We start from the raw sequence: 10,261 nt of genomic DNA, 5'->3' as shown, positions 1-10,261 counted from the left end.
TGTGCTGCCACCTACTGCCAGATACTCCAAAACGGCGACCTCAGTAGTCATTAGCTATCGTGAGAGAGCAGAATGGGCGCTCTGCAGAACTCACGGACTTCGAACGTGGTCAGATGATTGGGTGTCACTGGTGTCATACGTCCGTATCCGAGATTTCCAAACTCCTAAACATCCCAAGGTCCGCTGTTCCCGATGTGATAGTGAAGCGGAAACGTGAAGGGACATGTATAGCACAAAAGGTACTGGCCGAACTCGCCTGTTGACTGACAGAGACCGCCGACAGTTGAAGAGGGTCGTAATGTTTAATAGGCAGACATCTATCCAAACCATCCAAACTGCGTCAGGATCCACTGCAGGTACTATGCCAGTTAGACGCGAGGTGAGAAAACTTGGATTTCGTGGTCGAGTGGCAGCTCATAAGCCTCAAATCACGCCGGTAAGTGCTAAACGAGGACTCGCTTGGTGTAAAGAGAGTAAACATTCGACGACTGAACAGTGGCAAAACATTGTGTGGAGTGACGAATCAGGGTACACAATGTGGCAACCCGGTGGCAGAGTGTGGGTATGGCGAATGCCCTGTGAACGTCATCTTCCAGCGTGTGTAGTACCAACAGCAAAATTCGGTGGCGGTGGTGTTATCGTGTGGTCATGTTTTTCAAATGGTTCAAATGGCTCTAGGCCCTATGGGACTAAACATCTGAGGTCATCAGTCCCCTAGACGTGGAACTAATTAAACCTAACTAACCTAAGGACATAACACACATCCATGCCCGAGGCATGATTCGAACCTGCGACCGTGGCAGCCGCGTGGTTCCGGACTGAAACGCCTAGAATTGCTCGGCCACAGCGACCGGCTCGTGTTTTTCAAGGAGGGGGTTTGCACGCCTTGTTGTTCTGCGTGGCACTATCTCAGCACAGGTCTACACTGATGTTTTAAGCACCTTCCGGCTTCCCAGTGTTGTTAGAGCACCTGTTCATAACGCACGGCCTGTGGTGGAGTGTTTACACGACAATAATATCCCTGTAATGGACTGGCCTGCACAGAGCCCTGACCTGAATCCTATAGAATACCTATGGGATGTTTTGGGACGCCGAATTCGTGCCAAGTCTCACCTACCGACATCGATACCTCTCCTCATTGCAGCACTCCGTGAAGAACGGGCTGCCATTCCCCAAGAAACCTTCCAGCATCTGATTGAACGTATGCCTGCGAGAGTGGAAACTGTCATCAAGGCTAAGGGTGGGCCAATACCATATTGAAATCCAGCATTACCGATGGAGGGCGCCACGAACTTATAAGTCATTTTCAGCTAAGTGTTCGGATACTTTTGATCACATATTGTAGTTACCAAAATCCATAAAATTATATAAATGATCGTTGTCTTTCTAGACCTTTGGAAGTATACACATTTCTGTCTTATATTTGGATAGATACATTTCGTTATGAGAGCGGGGATAAAAAAATAAACGTCATTAGGCTTTACGTAACTCTGCAAGCGTTTCTTATCCTACGAGGAGGGCTGGCGTCCACGTATTCAGTTCCAAGCAGGCGCAGTGGACTGGCTATCTGAGGAGACATCATTGGATACGCCATTGGCTAGAAATGGATGCCTATTGCTATAATTTATTCTTTAATATTGTTGCGTACATTTGGTATTTTTGTAGGACGGGTCCACAGATTTGATAAGCGACCCGCAACTGGTCATTTCTATTTATGGCTGCCACTTCGTACAAATAAATTGTTATTGTGCACATTGTACCTCTGTTTCATTATGTTGCGTGTATTCACTTGATGCAAATTATAAGGAAATGCATGCTTGATTTTCTGAATGAACTGGAAATGGCCACTTTCAAATAGTTCTGTTACTGTCGTTGTCGGGGCAAGCAGTAGAAGTTCGCTGCAGTTGCGGACATGTTCGTGACTGCGGGGTGATAAGAGGAGTAGAAGGGTTAGCAGTCATAAGCGAAGTGGAATATAATAACGGCTCGGTCAGAATAATAGCACCGGCAATCGAGTTAAGGCGTGTCAGAACACAACTGTTAAAAAGTGAACATTTCTGCTTCAGTGCAACTGCTGCTGAAACGGAATAAGGAGCTCACAGCTCACCGAGCTTCTCTTTTAATCTCAATCTGACTGTTCAGCTCTATAAACTTACCTATCACAAAATGTGAAATACCGTGTAGGGTTTAATTCAGCTACAGTTGCAGAAAATAACTCAGTTTGAAGTTAGAACAAGTTTACAATGGATAAAGGGGAGTACAGTGTTTGGCGCGGCAGGAAGAACGGCAGGAGGGAGTGGCTACACAGATCATTAAAAAACGCGAGCTTCTTTCACGCTTTTAATGTAAGCATAGTGACCACTTTGTCAGTCAATGCTATCAACATTACCGAGATTGGTGCTAAATTCTGTGATTTGCGGGATACACATATTAGATATAAATAATATATGAGAAATAATTAGTAGTTATTTAAATACAGATAATTCTGTGCATCACTTGTAATCATTCCTTTACAAAATTACAGGTGCTGGAAATGAATATACGTGTATTTTAACTGCATAATTTCTAACCACAGCTTTTCTTTGAACCACAGCTGAACTTTACTTTGGGTCCTCGATTCACAAAACAGAAAACAACGGTATTTCACCCATTAGCTTACCAATATTTGAAACATAGAGAGTTCATTAAAGAATATTAGGTATGTAATAGAATAACTATCAATCTTACAATCTCAGTGTCGCTTTTCTTAGGTTCTAATCTTTACTGCTAGAAAACAAACTTGTGTCACTTGCATGCTCATGAGTTGTTGTATGACGAGGCCGCATGTAGTTATTACAGTGACGTGCAGGAAACGCAGTGAACATGCATCATCATGTGGCTGCCGTTGTTCCATCCGGATGTCTGTACTGGACAAAGTACCTCTCAAATATACATCAATTTCTCTTTCGTCAGTGATAAACGATGAATGACTGACTTGAACTAGGTCTGTGGAAGAAGGCTTTAAAATGAAGCTCATCAGTGTAGAAGAAGCACTGTCTCTTCCTCAATCGTGCTACATTCACCCAACCTGACACAGTTTCTGTCATACGAATTGGCAGATTTCTATTATCAGTCGTGTGAATCAAACAGAAATCGCATTGGGCTATGTACACGTTCATATTCCACATTCATTTACAGGCCCTTCTACTCTACAGCAAAAATAGCAGCTTTAAATGTTATATAAGAACTTCGAGATCGATGCTCCCGCTGTATACCATTTCTTGTCGAGACTAGTTAGTAGTCCATCGCTCTCAGATGTTCTGATGCCCAATATATTAACTCTTGACTTCGTTGTTCTGAAGTCGCGTTCTTCCGTATCTTCTGTGTCTACCGCCGAATAGAAGCAACGCAATATTTTCTCTCAACTCCATAGGAGACGAATACCTGGAATCGTTTGGAGCTGCCCTCAATGTCATAATGTTCTTTCATAGGACAGTACCTGTGGCATCAAGTATCTAGAGAGCACCCCAGATGTGCACTGTGGGATTGGTACCGGGAATCGCCATTCTTTAAACTGTTTGTTGATGAAAGATCACTGAATATTTGAGCGATATTTTCTCCTGCAACTAACGCATTACTTATTGGACCTGCATACTGTAACACATCGCTACTCTAATAGTAAAATCTGTTTTCTTCGCATATATGTATGTAAGCTCCAGTACGCAATCTTCAAGCTGCTTGTTAATATTAATGTAGTAGATGTTTACATTACTATTCACATATTATGACTACTGCTTCCCTGACGTACAAGAGATCCTAACCTACATTATATAATGATATCTAATGTTTAACAGCATTAAATATGTCTCATAATCATATCTACCCGTTTTTGAAATTACTTTTCTACCTGAACGTTAAGGCATATTTTTATCTGGTATTATATACGTGGGTATTATATCGTGGTATCACTTCAAAAAATGTGTGCAACTTGAGCAACCCTGTGTGATGGTGATGGGAACAATAGAATGAAAAATTCGATTCACTCAGTTATAGTTTAACATATCGGATTGACTAATATTGAATCACGTCCTGTGAGTAAAACTAGTCTGTGGGAGCAACTAAATGATAACAGTCGTTGCAGGCAGTTGTACAATAAGTTTCCTGTAATTTACGTCTATGGTAACAATCTTTTTGTTAACAGATTACCGGTTTCGGTCTACAATGACCATCATCAAATCTGTTTTATAAAAACAAAGTCCTAATTTACTCCAGACCTGATGATGGTCATTATGAACCGAAACCGGTAATTAGTGAACAAAATGAAACTTCCTGGCAGATTAAAACTGTGTGCCCGACCGAGACTCGAACTCGGGACCTTTCATATCAGTGCACACTCCGCTGCAGAGTGAAAATCTCATTCTGGAATCATCCCCCAGGCTGTGGCTAAGCCATGTCTCCGCAATATCCTTTCTTTCAGGAGTGCTAGTTCTGCAAGGTTCGCAGGAGAGCTTCTGTAAAGTTTGGAAGGTAGGAGACGAGGTACTGGCAGAAGTAAAGCTCTGTGAGTACCGGGCGTGAGTCGTCCTTCGGTAGCTCAGTTGGTAGAGCACTTGCCCGCGAAAGGCAAAGGTCCTGAGTTCGAGTCTCGGTCGGGCACACAGTTTTAATCTGCCAGGAAGTTTCATATCAGCGCACACTCCGCTGCAGAGTGAAAATCTCATTCTGGAAACATCCCCCAGGCTGTGGCTAAGCCATGTCTCCGCAATATCCATTCTTTCAGGAGTGCTAGTTCTGCAAGGTTCGCAGGAGAGCTTCTGTAAAGTTTGGAAGGTAGGAGACGAGGTACTGGCAGAAGTAAAGCTGTGAGTACCGGGCCTGAGTCGTGCTTCGGTAGCTCAGTTGGTAGAGCACTTGCCCGCGAAAGGCAAAGGTCCCGAGTTCGAGTCTCGGTCGGGCACACAGTTTTAATCTGCCAGGAAGTTTCATATCAGCGCACACTCCGCTGCAGAGTGAAAATCTCATTCTGGAAACATCCCCCGGCTGTGGCTAAACCATGTCTCCGCAATATCCTTTCTTTCAGGAGTGCTAGTTCTGCAAGGTTTGCAGGAGAGCTTCTGTAAAGTTTGGAAGGTAGGAGACGAGGTACTGGCAGAAGTAAAGCTGTGAGTACCGGCCGTGAGTCGTGCTTCGGTAGCTCAGTTGGTAGAGCACTTGCCCGCGAAAGGCAAAGGTCCCGAGTTCGAGTCTCGGTCGGGCACACAGTTTTAATCTGCCAGGAAGTTTCATATCAGCGCACACTCCGCTGCAGAGTGAAAATCTCATTCCAGTGAACAAAATGTTTGTGACCATAGACGTAAATTAACGGAAACTTATTGTATATTCTGGTCACTGTTTTATTCGCGACAGTGTCGCAGCTTGTCAAAGTTGTACAATAGTTTTGCATACGGAATTTCTTTTCACGTGAAACTTGTTTGTAGTCGTCCCGTCGATTGAACCATGTATTCCTCCTCTAATTCAAACTACTCCTTAGAGATTTAATTGGCTCAGATACTAATTCGTTCCTCTACCTACATCCACTCCAAAATATTTTCACTGGTTCAACTAATAGAGCAGTTTTGAACGGAATGCGCATAACCCCCGACGGTACCACCACCCCTGGGATACAAGAAGGCATCTCACGGCATAAACTAAGTTAAAATAAGGATTATGCATTTCAATTACATAATGCATTATACACGTCAAAAAAAGTTTTGCCTCACGCCGGTTCCCAGAACTACTGAAGAAGGCGTTGACTGTGGATACTGTATCACAGACATAATCCCTTTGACTGTTCAGAGATGTCACTAAACCCGCCCAAAGATGTAAACAACTATGCATGGTTAGCGTGTATTAGACGGAGGGGGTCCAACAGCCGATCACATCCAGTTATTCCAACAGGTATACGACTCGTGTTGTCTGTAGTTCAACCATGCCTAGACGGTCAATACCGCGGTTCGATCGCGTCCGCAATGTTACTTTGTGCCAGGAAGGGCTCGCAACAGGGGAAGTTTCCAGGCGTCTTGGAGTGAACCAAAGCAATGTTGTCTGACCATGCAGGAGACACAGAGGGACAGGAATTGTCGATGACATACCTCGCTCAGACTCCATAAGGGATGCAGTGGATTACCGCTATCTACGGATTATGGCTCGGGGGAACCCTGACAGCAACGCCACCATGTTGAATAATGCTTTTCCTGTAGCCACAGGAAGTCGTGTTACGTCTCATACTATACGCAATAGGCTGCCTGATACGCAACTTCACTCCTTACGTCCTTGGCGAGCTCAATCTTTGCAACCTTGACAGCATGCAGTACGGTACAAATGGGCCCAACAACATGACGAATAGCCCACTCAGGATTGGCATCACGTTCTCTTCACCGATGAGTGTCGCGTATGCCTTCAACCAGACAATTGTAGGAGACGTGTTTGGAGACAACCCGGTCAGGCTGAAAGCCTTAGACACACTGTCCAGCGAGTGCAGCAAGGAGCTTTCCTTCTATTTTGGGGTGACATTATGTGGGGCCGATGTACAACGCTGATGCTCATGGAAGGCGCCGTAGTGGCTATACGATACGTGAATGCCATTCTCCGACCGATAGTGCAACCATATCGGCAGCATATTGGCGAGGCATTCGTCTTCATGGACGACAAATCGCGCCCCCATCGTACACATCTTGTGGATGACTTCCTTCAGGATAACGACATCACTCGACTAGAGTGGCCAGCATGTTCTCCAGACATGAAACCTATCGAACATGCCTGGGATTTAATCGAAATGGCAACCACTCTGAGGGCTCTGCACTGAATCGCCGTTGAGAAGTGGGACAATCTGGACCAACAGTACCTTGATGAACTTGTGGATAGTATGTCACTACGAATACAGGCATGCATTAATGCAAGAGGACGTGCTACTGGCGAGTAGAGGTACCGGTGTGTATAGCAATCTGGACCACCACAAAGGGCGGAAATGATGTTTATGCTGATCTTAGTTCCAATTTTCTGTACAGGTTCCTGAACTCTCGGAACCGAGATGATGCAAAACTTTTTTGTGTGTGTATTATTTTCGTAGTTTGGAACTGATTGATACAATATCTCATCAAATATAGGTGGACACCCCTAAGTAATGCAGAATTGACAACTAGACGTCACAAGATGTAGGAGGTTTTGCCTAAGGAGAGAATCAATAACAGAAGAATGGGTCGTTCAGGAGAATTCCGTGACTTCAACCGTGGATGTCACCTGATCAATAAATCAACAATCATTTCAAACTTTCTAAAATTGCCTAACTTGCCTCTTCGTGATGTAAGTAGGAAATGGAAACTCGAAGGAACAACCACAGCTAAAACAAGACCAGCCGGAAGTCATGTACTGAAGGACGGGGACAGTCGAGCATTGCTGAAGATAGCTCGCTGTACAAATGGCACGAAATCACATGTCATACCGTCATTCCAGCTAACAAAGTGACCGTGCATAGAAAGAATAGGGTACGATGGTCGAGTAGGTCCGCATAAGCTACATAGACTGATCACCCAGAACATTATGACCACCTACCTAATAGTCGGCATGTCCAGTTATGGCGAGGATAACTGCAGCGACGCATCGTGGCATGGAAGCAGTGAGGCATGGTAGGTCGCTGGAGCGAGTTGTCGCCACTGCCCATAATACAAGTCACCTTATTCCCGTACATCCCAGGGAGTGGTGCGATGAGCTTTGACGCCACGTTAAATCACATCAGAGATGTGTTTGGTCGAGTTCAGATCTGGCGAACTGGGAAGGGGGGGGGGGGGGGGCAACACATCAATTGGAACTCTGCACTGGGTTCCTCTAACTACTCCATCATCAAGCTGCTGGCGTTGTGACTTGGCACATTATCTTGCTGAAAAATGTCGTTGCCATCGGGAAACATGATCGTCATGAAGGATTGTACCTGGTTTACAACCAGTGTACGACACTTCTTGAGCGTCATTATGTCTTGCACGAGCTCCATTGGACCCATCGATGCACACGTAAATGTGCCCTGGAGCATAATGTAGTCGCCGCTTGCCTCCGTCCAGCAGTATAGGTGTCAAGGAGCTGTTGCCCTGAAAGGCTAAGGATCCGCGAACTCCCATCGATGTTTTGAAGGATGTATCGGGATTCATCACATCATACTACAATGCTCTGCCAATGCGCCGCTGTCCAGTGCCTATGACTACGAGCCAATCTCAATCGTAATTACCGATGTCGTGGTGTTAACATTGGCACATAATTCGATCTTCATCTGCGGAGGCGCATCGTTAGGAGTGTTCAGTGCACTGAGTGTTCAGACAGACTTGTACTCTGCCCAGCTTTTAAGTGTGATGGTTTCGCCACAGTTCGCTGCTTGTCGTTGCGAGCTTCCGGACATCACAATCTGCCGTCCGTCTAACTCAAATAGATCGCGCCCCTTCCCCATTCTATACACACATGCTCACTGATAGTAGTACATGCTCCGAACGTGTGCCTGAGTAACAGTCATTCCTCTCCAGATCACGCTGATATCGCCTGGTTTTATATCGACGGTAGGTCGGTGGTCATAATGTTCTGGCTTATCACTGTACATCTGCCGTCAGTTCTGAACGATGTCTGAGCGGATGTATAGAGCAATGCCGCTGGATGGATCACTAGAAACTAATGATTTGCAGTGATGAATCACGCTATACCCTGTGGCAATCCGATGGAAGGGTTTAGTTTTGAGAGCGATCCCTGCCGCTGTGTGCAGTGGCAACACTGAAGCACGGCGGAGGTGGTGTCACGTTATGAGAATGTTTCTCGTGGTTAGGGTGAGATCCCCATATTGTGCTTAAGAAAATACTAAATCCGAAAGGATATGAACACATTTTACAGAATTTTATACTCCGTATAATAGAGGGTAAAGTTCGGCGACGATGATTACACAGCAGACAGTGCACCCTGACCTGGGGCATCATCTGCGAGGCCCTTCCTCCACACACAGTTATACATCTCGCTGAAAGTGTTCCGAGTAGAGCAGTAGCCGTCATAAAGGCGAAGGTTGGTCCGATCCCATGTAACAGTTGTCCACAAACAGGTGTCCGTATACTTTTGATCACATAGTGAAAACTGCTGTGGGTTGTTTCAGATACAGTTAAAACCTAAATATTTAGGTGTATATCGTTGGCGGTACAAAGCTCACAAAGCTCACCTCAGTATTTATTGAAACAAAATTCGCTTAGGGGTACATGAAGAAGGAAGGAACGTTGCCAGATTTTATCGACGGCTTGAATTTCATTGCAATGGAAAGGCGAACTGATCTTTACAAATTGAAAATCATTTCAACTCTTACTCAGTTGTTAATTTGTGTGGAAGGTAAATATGTTGTCAGAATATTACGTCACTGACTGAGTACGTAGAACAAAAAGTGATGCGCAAGAACCTGTCTATATCTCACAAGTTGTGACAGTTTGTAACTTTGGTATTTATAGGGTATGAAGAAGCACTATTCAAGCTCATATTTTCGTACTTCAGTTCCACAACTAAGCCTATCTCTAGTCAAGCCCGTAATATAACCAAGTTCGCACCCCTCCGAAACTACAATTGGATTTTCCTACCCCCTGATGCATTCGATTCCGAGCGGAAACAATCGATCTTTTTGGTCTTGTTGACTGAACTCTTTTATCGCCTGTCTTCACTATTATCGTTCCAATATTTGCTTTCTATTGAACGCCAAGAAATAGCTTTTAAGTCAGGTTTTCATTCACGTTTATGAATAGCGCGTTCCCGTGAAAATGAACTTGGTCTCTGGTCAAAATATCGAAACGTTCAGTAGCATGGGAATGGCAGAAATCCCATAAATGGATAAAACGTGATCGCCAGAATAAATTCAAAGCGATATAGAGTATCTACAACGATAATTCACTTTCTGCAAAAATACTTCTGACATGGGGCAGTATATCTTTAAAAGCAAGTGTAAAAGTTAAAGTAACAAAACATTTAAAAAATGGTATCCTATATGATTTCTGTTCATGTCACCTCAGTATTTACTGAAATAAAATTGTCGGTAATGGGAGTAGATTGACTAGAATACAGAAATAGGGCTTTAATAAATTTAAACAAAAAATGCATTGTTCTTTTATTTAACCATAAATATACAATGTATCGCAGTTATTAAACTCTTAAACCAAATAAAGATTGAGGCCCAATGGAAGAAGTACGAGAAATGATTATGTAAGGATGTAAATAAGTAATTAAGAAAAATAATTCTTTT

This window comes from Schistocerca serialis, chromosome 1 (assembly GCF_023864345.2).
Source record: "Schistocerca serialis cubense isolate TAMUIC-IGC-003099 chromosome 1, iqSchSeri2.2, whole genome shotgun sequence".
Lineage (NCBI taxonomy): Eukaryota > Metazoa > Arthropoda > Insecta > Orthoptera > Acrididae > Schistocerca > Schistocerca serialis.
Note: the sequence above shows the minus strand (reverse complement) of the source record.